This window comes from Ranitomeya variabilis, chromosome 4 (genome assembly GCF_051348905.1).
Source record: "Ranitomeya variabilis isolate aRanVar5 chromosome 4, aRanVar5.hap1, whole genome shotgun sequence".
NCBI classification, from domain to species: domain Eukaryota; kingdom Metazoa; phylum Chordata; class Amphibia; order Anura; family Dendrobatidae; genus Ranitomeya; species Ranitomeya variabilis.
The window spans coordinates 193,159,402-193,173,159 of record NC_135235.1 but is presented as its reverse complement, the minus strand read 5'-3'; positions in this window follow the sequence as shown (position 1 = coordinate 193,173,159).

Sequence of the window (13,758 nt, the reverse complement as noted above, 5' to 3'; positions counted from 1 at the left end):
ATATAGGTGATCCACTGTATGCTCCATCTTCCATGTAATTTTCGGCACTGACATTCCCACAATTACACGTGTGCATTTCTTGCCCCTGGCTCTAAAGTCTTGCAGGTTTTTTTTTCTAATACAGTCCATAGCCATCGGTAATATTATTAGAGCTGATCCAGGGGTCCAGGTCTCTATAATACATGTTAGGTTTTGTTCAAATCCCTTCTTTCCACACCAGCCAGCTGCTGCAGCACAATATCCCTCACTGCTATATTACATTTCTGAGTGCACAGTATATACTTTTTTATCTTGAGAAACCTTGTATTTGCATTAACAATTCAACTCCGCCATGGGCTGATCCTTATTGTACTGCAATCCTATTTACTGCAGTACTCTACGGACACAATACATATACTATAACTTCTGATTATATATATTGTCCCATTTTTACTCTATTTAGAATGTAATTATTATAAATCCAATTCCTGCTCTAACAAGACTACTGTTAAAGGGCAGATAATTCTAAACTAGAAGATACAGGATAAAATAGATACAAAATAAATTACTGCCTAATCAGGAGGAAACAGCATGTTTGTTTCTTGAGTGGGTTAAAGAGGACCTGTCACCAGGCCAAAGGTTGCCAGTTTTTGCTCCAGTTTTATCCCTGCTGCTCTCCTGAGTAAAACATCATTTTATTTCTTACAATCTGCCATAAGGTTCCAGATATATGACATTTTTATTTTGTTCTCCTTTTTATGGTCTATACCTAGGGGGCATTGCCTAGCGGGTCCTCGGGGGCGTGCATTTTGGTTGCTTTGCAATATTAGTCTTTGAGTCTTTAAAAGTTAGCACTTAATAAACAGGCTCATATCTCTGGATCCATATGGCAGATAAAAAAAACTAATATTCAGGGGAGCGAGAATAAAAGAAGAGGAAAAACTAGCTACATATGGTGAAAGTGAAAGGTCCTCTTTACAGGGGTTTTCCAAGACTTTAACATTGATGGCCAATCTTTAGGATAGGTCATCAATATCTGATCGGTGGGGGTGTGACACGTGGCATGTCCATCAATCAGCTTTTCCTGGTGTCAGCGGCTGCAACAGCTGCTCAGTTAGGAAGCTGCACAGCCCAGATCGGTTGCCAGGATAATGGCCACCGCCGGGCATTGAACATCTATCTGCTATTGATTTGAATAGGATGCGGATGTGCAGGACTCGGCCGCGACCACTATACATTCCATGGAGCTGTGCAGGTCCATAACTATGCAGTTCTGGCCACTGACACCAGAAACAGCTGATCGGCAAGGATGCCGGGAATCACCCCCCCCCCACCAATCAGACATTGATGACCTATCCTAAGGATCAAAGTTGAAGTCCCGGACAACCTCTTTAACAATGCATTCACATGTTATGTCCATATCACATTTTTTATATATTCCAATTATGATTGTGTCGAAAATATGCATTGTGGCCACATGTGAAGGCAGCCTTAATGTCCCAAATTCTTGATAAAAAAATTATCTTTTAGTAGGGCACAGTTGCTTTTCCTTTTTCCCATTACCTTATCAGCATTCATTGTCCAGCTAGGGTCTTATGAAGTGGTTGGCAAGCAGCTACTGCATGGCCATGATTTATATATATATATATATATATATATATATATATATACACACACTGTATATATCAAACTTCCCTATCATCCCCTAATGGGAGTGATCTTTGTTGTCCTTTCTGATTCTCGGGTCCTCTACCAGAGTCCTGGGGGTTTGAGGGTTCTGTGCAAGATCTTAGTTGCTCTCAGCTTTGTGCTTTTCTGGACAGAGAGCTCATATGTTGCTCTTAGGATCTGTTGTAGCCATTCTTCCAACTTAGGGGGTCACTGCTCCAAGTGCTCCTATCACTACTGGAATCATTGTTGCCTTCACCTTCCACATCTTCTCCAGTTCTCCTTTGAGGCCCTGGTATTTCTCCAGCTTCTCATATTCCTTCTTTCTGATGTTGCTGTCACTTGGCACTACCACATCTAGTATCATTGCTGTCTTCTGATCCTTATCTATTATCACAATGACTGGTTGGTTAGCCAACACCTGCTTATCCATCTGGATCTTGAAGTCCCACAAGATTTTAGCCCTTTCTTTCTCCACCACTATCTCTGGGGCCTCACACCAGGACTTAGGGGGACTTAGCCCATATGCTGTGCAGATGTTTCTGTATACAATTCCCACTACTTAGCTGTGGTGTTCGATATATGCTTTTCCTGCTTGCATTTTGCATCCTGCCACTATGTGTTGGACTGTTTCTGAGGTTTCTTTGCATAGTCTGCACCTTGGGTCTTGTCTTGTGTGGTAGATTCCTGCTTCTATGGATCTGGTACTTAGTGCTTGCTCTTGTGCTGCTATGATTAGTGCCTCTGTGCTGTCCCGCTTTCTCCAACTATTGGTAGGACTCCATGTCAGCCACCTCCATTATCTGTTGATGGTACATCCCATGCGGTAGCTTGTCTTGCCATGGCGCTTCATGGTCCTGTTCTTCCTTCCAGATCTGTAGTAGTATCTCATCTTTTGGTGCCATTTTTCTGATGTATTTCTGGATACTTCTTGTTTCATCTGTGATGTTGGCTTGGATGCTTATCAAGCCTCACCCACACTCCTTTCTGTTGGTATACAATCTTTGGGTGTTAGACATAGGGTGGAAACCTCTATGCATTGTGAGGAGCTTTAGTGTTTTCACATCTGCAGCTTCCATCTCTTCTTTTGGCCAGCACACTATGCCGGTAGGGTATTTGATAACTGGAAGGCATATGTATTGATGGCACAGATTTTATTCTTCCCAGTGAGCTGGCATTTCAGGACCCATCTTACCCTTAGATGGTATGTGGATGTTGCCACTTTCCTTGCCTCCTCATCATGGTTACCATAACCCTATGGGATGCCGAAGTAGCATGTATGCACATCTGCTATGTGCCCTGCTGTTAATTCCACTCCATCAGTATTGACTACCGTGCCTCTCTTTTTTGCCAACCGGCCGCACTTCTCCAGTCCGAAGGACATCCCGATGTCTTTGTTGTAGATCCTTGTCAGGTGGATCAGTGAATTGAGGTCTCGTTCATTTTTCGCATACAGCTTGATGTCATCCATGTAGAGGAGGTGGCTGATGGTGCTTCCACTCTTTAACTTGTATCCATAGCCAGACTCTGTAATTATCTCACTGAGAGGGTTCAAGCGTATGCAGAACAGCAATGGGGACAGTGCATCGCCATGGTATATGCCACATTTGATGCATTGATATAAATATATTGGGTTTTTTTTATGTCTATGTTACTCCCTCCTAGCTTCATCTGAAGTTGGAAGGAAAAAATAACAGAGAAATAGAAAAAAAAAAAGCAAATATGTGTCTGTAGTGACCCTGAGGGTCAAGTCGCCACAGAGGTACTGCACCTCTGCCAGAGGTATGGTACTCCGCTCTTGGGTAAAAAGGGGGTGCTACTCTAAACCCACACTAGCATCCAACACCACATCACTCCAGGCCAGGGGATCTGGGCAGACCCTATTGAGGGAGGGCCCCATCTCAGGCTGGAGGGGGAACTAGGTAGAAGATGTGGGTGGAGGAAGTGACAGTTAAAGGGAGGAGTTAGTTAGTGAGTAAGTGAGGAGTTGGTGGGGAGGAGTGGATGAGAGCAGACGGAGAGAGAGAGAGAAGCTCCTGAGAGAGACGGAAGGAAGGAAGGAGTCCGAGGGGCCAGGTAAGTGAAGAATCCACCCTGGGCACCCGAATCCATGCCAACCATAGTTGGGTGGAAGGACAAGGTTGCAGTGGGGGAGCCGGCCCCCAGACTAGTAGAGAACTACAAGGGTCAGCTAAGAAGCCAGAGGTTGTGGTAACTGTATTTGCCACAGCCACATCCACACATATTTGCCAAAAAGGTAGCCAAATAGGATCAAGGGGACTAGGAGGACATTGCCCAACAGGATCCAAGGCTGCTGGCTTGGGACACTGTGTGTGAGGTGCAGGGCAGGAGGGTGAGAGCAAGCGCAGAGAGACGGCTAGGGAAGGAACATAAGAAAGGGCATCTCGGGAACGTGAACCCCAAATTACCAGAGAGCTGGCTGGACAACAGACCCGGAGGACACAGCACCCGGCTGAGGACTGCATTTGAGAACTGTGAGTAAAGTGTGGAAACTGCACCCTGCTGTGTTCTTAGAGTTATTTACTACCTCACCTGCCCTGCACTTCAACATTCCCCATTATTGACTTTAACTCTTTAACTGCCCTGGGATCTAGCTCTACCCGTGGAGAGATGCAACATTTCCGCTGCATCACCATCTGCCCCAGTGGACCTGAACCACAGCGTCGGCCATTTCCCTATTGCTGAGTACCACGGGTGGTGTCACTAACAAATCCCCTTTAAACTTTATTTCCATTTTCATCTTAATTTTATTGGATGCCCAGGGCCATGGACCGGGTCAATGCTGCAGTGACAATACACGAAGAACTGTCTGATCTGGCCCGAGTACCTCATGGCCCTTGCAGGCGCTCCACGTCCACATAATATCAGCAAAATAAAATAATCCAATAATGTAATAGAACTTCACATCCATGTGCAATATAATATCATTCATAGAAAAGGGAGCTATTTGAGTAAAAAGACATAGAATTCATATATAAAATATATGTATTTACAAAAGCAACGATTTCCTGTTATATTATAAAGAGGTCTAAGACTAGAGAAAATCCTTCTGATTAAGCTAATCCCACTCGATCAAACTGTGAGGTTGATCAGAGTGTGATCTGATTTTCTTGGTTGTGGAGAAATAAAAAAATATAAATTCTCCATCTATTTAATTCTTCATGTCAGTCTGTGACCGTGTATGGTCCAATTCCCATAGACAGTGCAATCTGTGTCACGAAGTCTGTCCCCTTTTTAGTCATATCAGACAGCATTTTGGCTACCACTGAAAAGTCTTTTATGAATTTACGGTAGTAATTGGCGAAACCCAAAAACCTTTGTAAGGCCTTCAAATCCTCAGGACGATCCTACTCCAATACCACCCAGACTTTCGCCGGATCCATGTGAAAACCGGTGGCAGATAATACATATCCAAAGAAAGGGATCTGCTCAACTGAGAATATACACTCTCGGGTTGGACATACAATTTATTATCACGTAATATGTGTATGACTTGTCTGACATATCTCTGGTGTGACTCAAGGTCAGGTGAATAAACAAGAATATCATCCAGGTAGATAACAACAAACCTGCCTACTAGGTGACTAAAGATGTCATTAATAAAGTGCTGGAGGACAGCAGGCAAGTTCGTCAACCCAAAAGGCATCACCAGATACTCGTAGTGTCCTTCTGGCATATTGAATGCAGTCTTCCACTCATCTCCCTCCTTCATGCGGATGAGGTTGTATGCCCCCCTGAGGTCCATCTTAGAGAACCATTTTGCCCCAACAATTTGATTAAAAAGGTCGGGGATAAGAGAAAGCGGATACGGATCATGGACAGTGATTGCATTAAGTTCCCGGAAATCCAGGCAAGGATGTAACCCACCATCCTTCTTCTTGATGAAAAAGAACCCCTCAGCAAGGGGAGAAGAGGATAGTCGGAGATGACCCTTAGCCAGACTTTCCGTAATATAGTCCTTCATGGCCTGCCTTTCCGGATCTGAGATGTTATAGAGTCTGCTCTTGGGCAGCTTGGCACCAGGAACCAGATTGATGGCACAATCATAAGGATGATGAGGGGGAAGCTCTTGGCTCCCCTGCTCAAAAAACACATCCTCGAAGTCTGACAGGTAATGGGGCACGGACTGGGTATCAACCCTTGCCAACCGGGTACCCAAACAGTGTCCTTGACAGTATGTACTCCACTTTACCACTTCCTGTGTCTGCCAATCAATTACCGGATTGTGTAGAGCGAGCCAAGGAAGTCCCTGCACCACAGGTGAGGGCAAGCCCTCAAGCATATAGCGGTTTAGCACCTCAGAATGTATGGCCCCGACATGTAGCTGTAAGTCACAGACCACCTGCGTGAAGTGCCCCTGTTTTAGAGGGCTGGAATCGATTGCTATAATGAGTATCGGTCTGGGTAAGGTATGTGAGACAAGACCTTGGTCCCGAATGAACCTAGCGTCGACCAAATTAAACCCCACCCCATCGTCCAAGAAAGCAGAAACGTCCACTTTATTTTCACCCATGTATAAAATAGCTGGAAGGAAAAAACAAGTCTTTCCCACAGAGGTTATGAGTACACTCGAGCTGCCAACTTCCCTGCAACCCGGGCCCTCTAGTTTTCCGGCAGTTGTTTAAACAAGTGTCGGGTAGGACATGTGCTCACAAGATGACCCTTCTTGCCACAACATAAACACACTCCACCTTACGCCGGATTAATGCAAGTTTGCTAGGTTGGGACGCCGCACACACTTGCATAGGTTCCACAGTGGAATCAGTACTGGTCACGCTCAAACTTGGACCTCCTGCACCCAGAGGTGTCTCCCTATGTCTCTGGCGAAGACAGCGATTAACCCTTATTGCCAGAGACATCAAGGGAGTCAGGAGTCTCAAAGAGAGCTAACGCATCCCTTACTCTCACAGAGAGACCCTCGCAGAACTGACTATGGAGGGCCAGGTCATTCCACCTAGTGTCAGTAGCCCACCGCCGAAACTCGGAGCAGTATTCCTCCGCCAGACAGTCTCCTTGCTGAAGTTGGCGCAGAGATGACTCAGCCAAGGAGACATGATCAGGGTCATCATACACCAAGCCCAAAGCCTGAAGGAAGCCCTCTACTAACTGGAGTCACTGTGAGTCAGATGGGAGAGAAAATGCCCATGCTTGTGGGTCCCCCTGCAGGAGCAAGATAACAACCCCCACCCATTGCTCCTCTGTACCAGAGGATACTGGACACAGCCGGAAATAAAGTTTACAGGCCTCACGGAACACAACAAACTTGTCCCGCCCGACAGAGAACCTGTCTGGCAGCGTGACCTTGTGCTCAATGGTTAGCCTGGATGGCAAGATCCCAACACCAGATGTAACAGAGTGCTCTGAAAACACCGTGCGTAAATCCGCAACCTCCAAACTAAGCTGCTGCAACTGCCCTGTTAGCGCTGTGATAGGATCCATCATGGATCAGAAAAGGCTTTCGTTCTGAGATAATGTCACGATAGGACTGGCGAGTAAACTGGGACCAGGGGCACCTTTCCGGGCCCTAGCACTAGGGGGCGCCCTTATTCGCCCTGTTCCAGGGGATACCTCAGATGGCGAGGATGCCGGGGCCTCCACCCTAGCCCTGTCTCCTAATTGCAGCCCTGCATCTGTCCCCTTCCCCCACCGGGAAAGAGAGGTGCTACCGTATACTGCAGTACACCAACTTGACAGACAGGGAAACAAAGACAAGGGTAAAAGAAAATTCCACTCACACAAATATACTCTCCCAAGTAACAGTGGTATTCACCAGGGTGTGAAAGAACCGGGGAAGAAAATAAGGCAGGTAAGGATGAGGAATTTCCAAGCGTGCAAACCAAGCAACAGTCACACAATAAATTCCTCCAGTTCTCCAGACACCAGCTCTTCACTCTCCAGGTCTATCTAGCAAGTGCTATCTCAGACAAGGATCTTGCCAGAAGGCCTAGATTTTATAGGAGAGAGGAGTGGCTAACCGAGCGCAGCTGAAAGCAGGGATTTCCACATGGCCAATTAACCCCTGTCTTGCTGAAAGAAAACCAAACACCGTAGAAGTGCTCCTTCTCAGCAGCGAAGCAGGAGTCATCAGACACTGCGGTCTTCTGGTACTGCTCAGTCGCGGTAACTCTGTGACAGTCTGAGTATCAAATGCATGCTGAGAATTGTTTTTTCCTCGAACTGTAAAAATCGGACATATTACTTGTCTCCATATTATGCACATGTCTGATTTTTTCCTTAGACTGAGTACTCCAATGAAGAATATCACAGTATGCACGAGTTGCATGTGATAATTGGATCACACTCAGAAAATCGGACTGGAGTAGGAGATGGAGAATTTTTTTTTTATTCTCCACACCCAAGAAATTCGGATCACACTCTAATAAGAGTTTGATCAGAGTTTGATTAGACTCTGATTAGCATAATCTGACTGATTTTCTCGGGTAAGAAAAAAAAGTTGTTTAACACTAGCCTTTCAATGAGAAATTTCTGTTACGATGTATAGATCAATCAGAGCCAAATTTGCCAGCTACCAGTATACTATGGAATTATGTAACTAATGCATAATAATTTATCTGATTGCAAAATTCATACCTGTATATAAAAGAATAATAATATACAAATCATATGTCTTTAGGGTATAGTAATCGGAATCTTCAAATATAGAGCTATGACCTTTTCTATATAATTGACTGTAAGTCCAGTATTATTATCACATGAATTGTATTATGACGTGATTTATATAATTTAATAGTTTTCATGGCACACAAAAAATAAAAAAAAAACATTAAATAAAAATCATCTCTACTATATTGCTGTATGTTATTTTGCCCTTTTTAGACATATTATAGTAAGTCCCTGCTGCTAGATTCTTTTATAGGAAGAGAAAAATCATTTAGAAGGTACAGGGACTTTTTCAGTAAATGCCTGAGAATATCAAATATATTTCACAAAAAGCAGTATTTTATCACTTAAAATGGATGTTCTTTGTAGGATGAGAGGGGGAAACTAATTTTCCCTGAGAGGCTAATTTCAAAGGATGTTCTCCTCCTCTCTCTTTGTCTTTTTCCTCCTGAGCCTTTTGCTTCAGAGAGGCATATTAGCACTGGGCCCGCTGGGTTATTCTTTTAATTTTGTCAACTTTGTAAATTCATTTTGCCATGTCAGCTAATTAAGTGATCCCAGCCCATAATTCTGGCAGAACTTTGTGTCATCAGATGATTTAACAAGCTCCTACTTATTATTATTTTATTGTCTGCCTGGGGCACTTGGAAAGACAAAAAAGGAAAAATTAGGGCCTAAAGATTGTGCACATGTCCTACCTAGTCTTCTGAGATTATCCGCACTGTAAAAGCAACCAAATAAGATGACAAAGTTGGCCAATTATAAACTAGCTTCTCTGAGGTCAACGTTTGGCCACTGTGCCGTTCATGGTGTGGTTTTCGAATTAGCTCCAGCTAAGGCCTCAGTCAGACCACTGTACTTTTGGCCAGTATGCTGTCCGTGTACACAAAGGACAGACCTCTGGGCCAGTGGACACCTGTGATTTTCCACATGTACCGATGGATCATGGAAAAAGAATTACAGTGTGCACTAGTCTAGTTTATGGACCAGAACTGAGCATTTCCTGCACTCACCATCATAAAGAGCTTTTTTGGCGCTTTTTTCGGTACTACAAGGAGCACAGTACTGATATCTTCATGTCCCCACATACCTGCTGGGCTGGTAAGCATAGACAATAATCAAGTAGGATGCCCCCCTCCTATTCATTATAATAAGACATGGGCACATTGCCTACTGACCAAGCACGTGTCCTGGCATTCATGTTCACATGCAACATTATCAATGCTGTTGTCCTCATGATGTAGACATGAGAGGCACCAAACAACCCCTTGCAAAAAACATCTTCTCCATATGATATCCTAAACATTACAGGGCAAAACATGGAAAAATGTTGATGCAGGTAATGTGTTTTGATGTACATGAGTACACAGGGTAGTTGAAGTCACAAATCACCTGTACAGGATGCTAAAATGTGGTGCTGCACAAGTTCCGTCTATTTAAGTATGGAAGACTTTATGGTTGGATGGAGTATATGGCAATTAGGTAACGTGTGCCACAGTCAAAGGATATGATTAAGGGCCATTTGTGCCTGAAACGCATAGGTGATATTCATGTCTCCTGCTTGTGGAATATAACTGGATACGTGTTTAGAATTTGAAGAAATAAATTCCAAGATCTAATTAACTATCTTTATATGCTAGCTCATTTTTTTCTTATTTAAGAGCCAAAAGGATGCACCTGCCAGCACAACAGGAGAGGCATGCTCAGGACTTCTGTAGTTGTGGCACTGGAAGTTGAGAGTAGGTACAGATTGCAGTCAGCTGACTACATGTGGGTGCTTTCAAAGGTGAAGGAAACCCCCGGAAGTACTTTAATAAAGGCCATAAAGTGATCTACAGTAGTGATGAGCGAGTATACTCGTTGTTTGGGTTTTCCCGAGCACGCTCGGGTGATCTCCGAATAATTGTAAGTGCTCGGATATTTAGTTTTCGTTGCTTCAGCTGCATGATTTACAGCTGATAGACAGCTTGAATACATGTGGGGATTCCCTAGCAACCAGGCAACCCCCACATGTACTCAGGCTGGCTAGCAGCCGTAAATCATGCAGCTGCGTCAACAAAAACTAAATCTCCGAGCAGTTACAAATACTCCACTGTGACCTGAAAGGTAAGTCTCTAATGCCTGAGAAAACCCAAAAAAGTTTTTGCCTGTGTAGTAAGTCACTTGAGAATAATAGGTTATACACTAAAAAAAGGCAAATGACCCTGCCGATTCTTGTACAGACTAGATATCTTAAATCTGCAGTACCCAGTGCTGCCTGCAGGTGCAGAGATAGCCCTAACCACAGACAAGGAGATGGCAACTTGGACCTAACTGCCTAAAAGGATGTCAAATTGCTTCACAGTCCTCCTAAAGAACCAGAAGGCAGAAAACAGTGAGAATTACATACAAGAGGAGAATTGTGCCGAACAAAGGACGATCCCAAAGCGATTAAAGTAAATACATACCAAATAAACAAATTAATTAAATACTGTTAACAAATATACTGACTACTTTCTAAAAATGAACAGAAGATAGATGCAAAGTGTAGCAAAGAAACAGGAAAGCAAAAACCCTTTGCTGAAATCTTACAGACTGGCTCCAAACATCAATAGAATGTAAGAACAGCCATATAAATCTATCATCAGCATTAAATGTCAGCAGGGAGGCAGAATATCAAGTTTCACCCAAAAGGTGATACATAGAGAAATGAAAACACCTTTGTTAAACTAGAAAGACTGCAGCCAGGAAACAAAAAACAAAGAAAAGGGGTTTCTTCTGTAGCTCCACAGAAAGAAACGATGATCACAGAACACAAACTCAATGGATCAAATCCAGGAGCAAGACGAAAAGACTGACCCGAATTATGAGTGTGTCTGTCTATAAATATCATTGTACTCTGAGTGCTCGTTATGTATTGTTCTGAGTCGCCCACCAGGGCCGTGGGGTACTTGGTACCGGGTCCGGTACTTAAAGGGGATGTCACGTGGCGGTGACCCGGTCCGTGGCCCTGGGCGCCCAAGTGAAAGGGAATGTCCTTAAAGGGGTTTGGAATAAAGTTTGTGTTCGTGACTCCACCTGTGGTATTCGATCAGTGGGGACTGACGCTGCTTAAAGAGGGGTCCTCTGGGGTGATGTTATGGCAGCTAGATGGTATACCTTCCCACAGGAGAAGTTGGGTACCCAGGACTCCCGGTGTGTAGCTGGTGATGGTGGGTAGTGTATAAAGAGACGGAAGACACAGGATTGCAGTCTCTTTACCTGGCTTATTGGAGACTTCAGGCATCCACAGTCAAGGGCACCAGATCACATGTACAGGCAGGGTCCGGCCGGCTTGGAAGCAAGTTCAGAGTCCCCTTTACCCGGTGGAGATAGAAGCCTTCCTACCAGCACTTTGATGTAGTCCCTTGCTGCCTGTGGCTTCAATCAAGATCCTCACAGTTCTCTCTGTCCTCCTTAAATGTGGGACACAAACCCATATGACAGTTGACTCAAGCCTTTTCACAGGGTCTCTATCTTGACCCAGGCTCTATGTGCCATTGTGTCTCCTGGGTATTAGGGTGGACAGGTTACATGTAGCCCAGCTGTCCTGCTGGTTTCTGCTGTGCCTTCTAGAGTCTGACACAACCTTGGTCTTCCAGCTATCGGGAATCTGTGCTCTACAGGGAGGTAGCACATATGCTGCTGTTCTCCCTTGGTGTCACCCTCCTGCTCTTCGCTCTCCTTCACGCTCACTACAAGCTGTTCTTCCTTCTCGGTTTCTCTGTCCAGGAGCTGCAGCACCCTCTTGGCTGCACAGCCCCTTCAGTCTTTCTGACTGCTCTCTTTCTTCCTCTTTCTGCCAGGAGCTGCAGACTCCCACGTCTGCTCAGCTATTCTCCTTTCGTACCAGCTCCGCCTCAGCGGTAGTTCCATGACAAGTTCCTCTTTGGACTTCCCCAACTCTCCTCTCAGCCTCAGACTGCTCCAGTCTGATGTCTGGCCTTCTCTCTCTCATCCTACTCACTGACTGACTTTCCCTCCAAAACAGAATGTATATATAGGGAAGTTCCCTTTAATCCAGGTTTAGAGCTCCCCCTTATGGCCTGGAGTGTAAACATGTTGTGTGCTTTGTGGTTACCTGATAGAAGAGATCTTCCCTTGCTTCCAAGTGTGACATCATTCACCCCGTGAGGAAAGCAATGCCACTGTAACAACCAGGACCCTGGGGTGTTAAAGTTCCTGTGAGAGCCATAGTGGACTGAGTTTGAAATTCTGCAAGATGACCTGTGATGACCAGAAATGTATCATTGGGGAACAACTAACAAAGATTGTCAGGACATAAGTGCCGTGGTGCTGGAGCAGTGGGTAAGTTTACTTAACTTAGTTATTTTATCACATTCTCTGCTATTCAACGGTTTTGAAAAAATCTCAAATTTAAGGAAAAATGAATATATAGATGTGAAATATGACATATTCTATATGAAAATGGAATGATAAATGCTGATATAAGGATGGACCGCCAATAATACTCTGAATAGAGATAGTTTATAATATTTTATTTTCAAGCAATGCAGTATATGAACACATTGACCTTATGAAGAATCTGGCTGTACAAGGCTATGACTTGCTATATTGGAGACCAGCACAAAGCCCTTAACCTCCAGCATGCAAGAACTAGTTGCTCAGTATTTGGAACGGTTAAGAAAATAGAATGTCTTCTGTGGCTTGCAGTCCCAAAGAAGAAAGATTAGAAAAGTAGAAAAGTGTGTTGCTCTTGAACTACCATATGAAGCCAAAGTCTTGATTGAATTTCCTAACATAATAGCTTCATATATAATAGTCGAAAATGCCAGCGTAAAGACACATAACAGGTTCCTGTATTCCTAGCAGGACTAATACTCACTCAATGTCATTCTGGAACAGCATTTATTCATCCAGGTTTTTATAGCTTATTGCTATACTTATACTTAGGCTTTTTCTTTTCTGTTGTATCAGGCTTGTATATTTGCACCCTTTTCATTAGTTATGCCACCTGTCTTATATAAAAATAGGAAGCGTAATGGGCTAATTTAAATTTTCAACATAAAAGAATTAGCCAGAATGCCAGTTTAGACATGTTTTAATTAAGGGCTTTGGAAACTGATTGCCTTATAAAAAAAATTATTTATCATCCCAAATTATAAATCAAATTAAAACGGAGTTGCAACAGAAAAAAAAGAAAAGTCCTGACCTCTGAAAATACATGTGGAATGCCCGCTAGGGCCATGGGGTACTCAGGCCTGGTCCAACGGTTCTTAGGGGGGTGGCCCTGGGCATCCAATAAAAGTCAATGAAATTAAAGGGGAATAAAGTTTATGGGGAGATTGTTCGTGACACCACCCGTGGTGTTTGGCAATGGATGGCCGACACTGCGGTTCCGGTCCACTGGGGCAGTTGATGACACAGCAGAGTTGGTACAGCTCTCCACGAGTAGAGCTGGGCCCCAGGCAGTAATGGTGTTAAATGTGA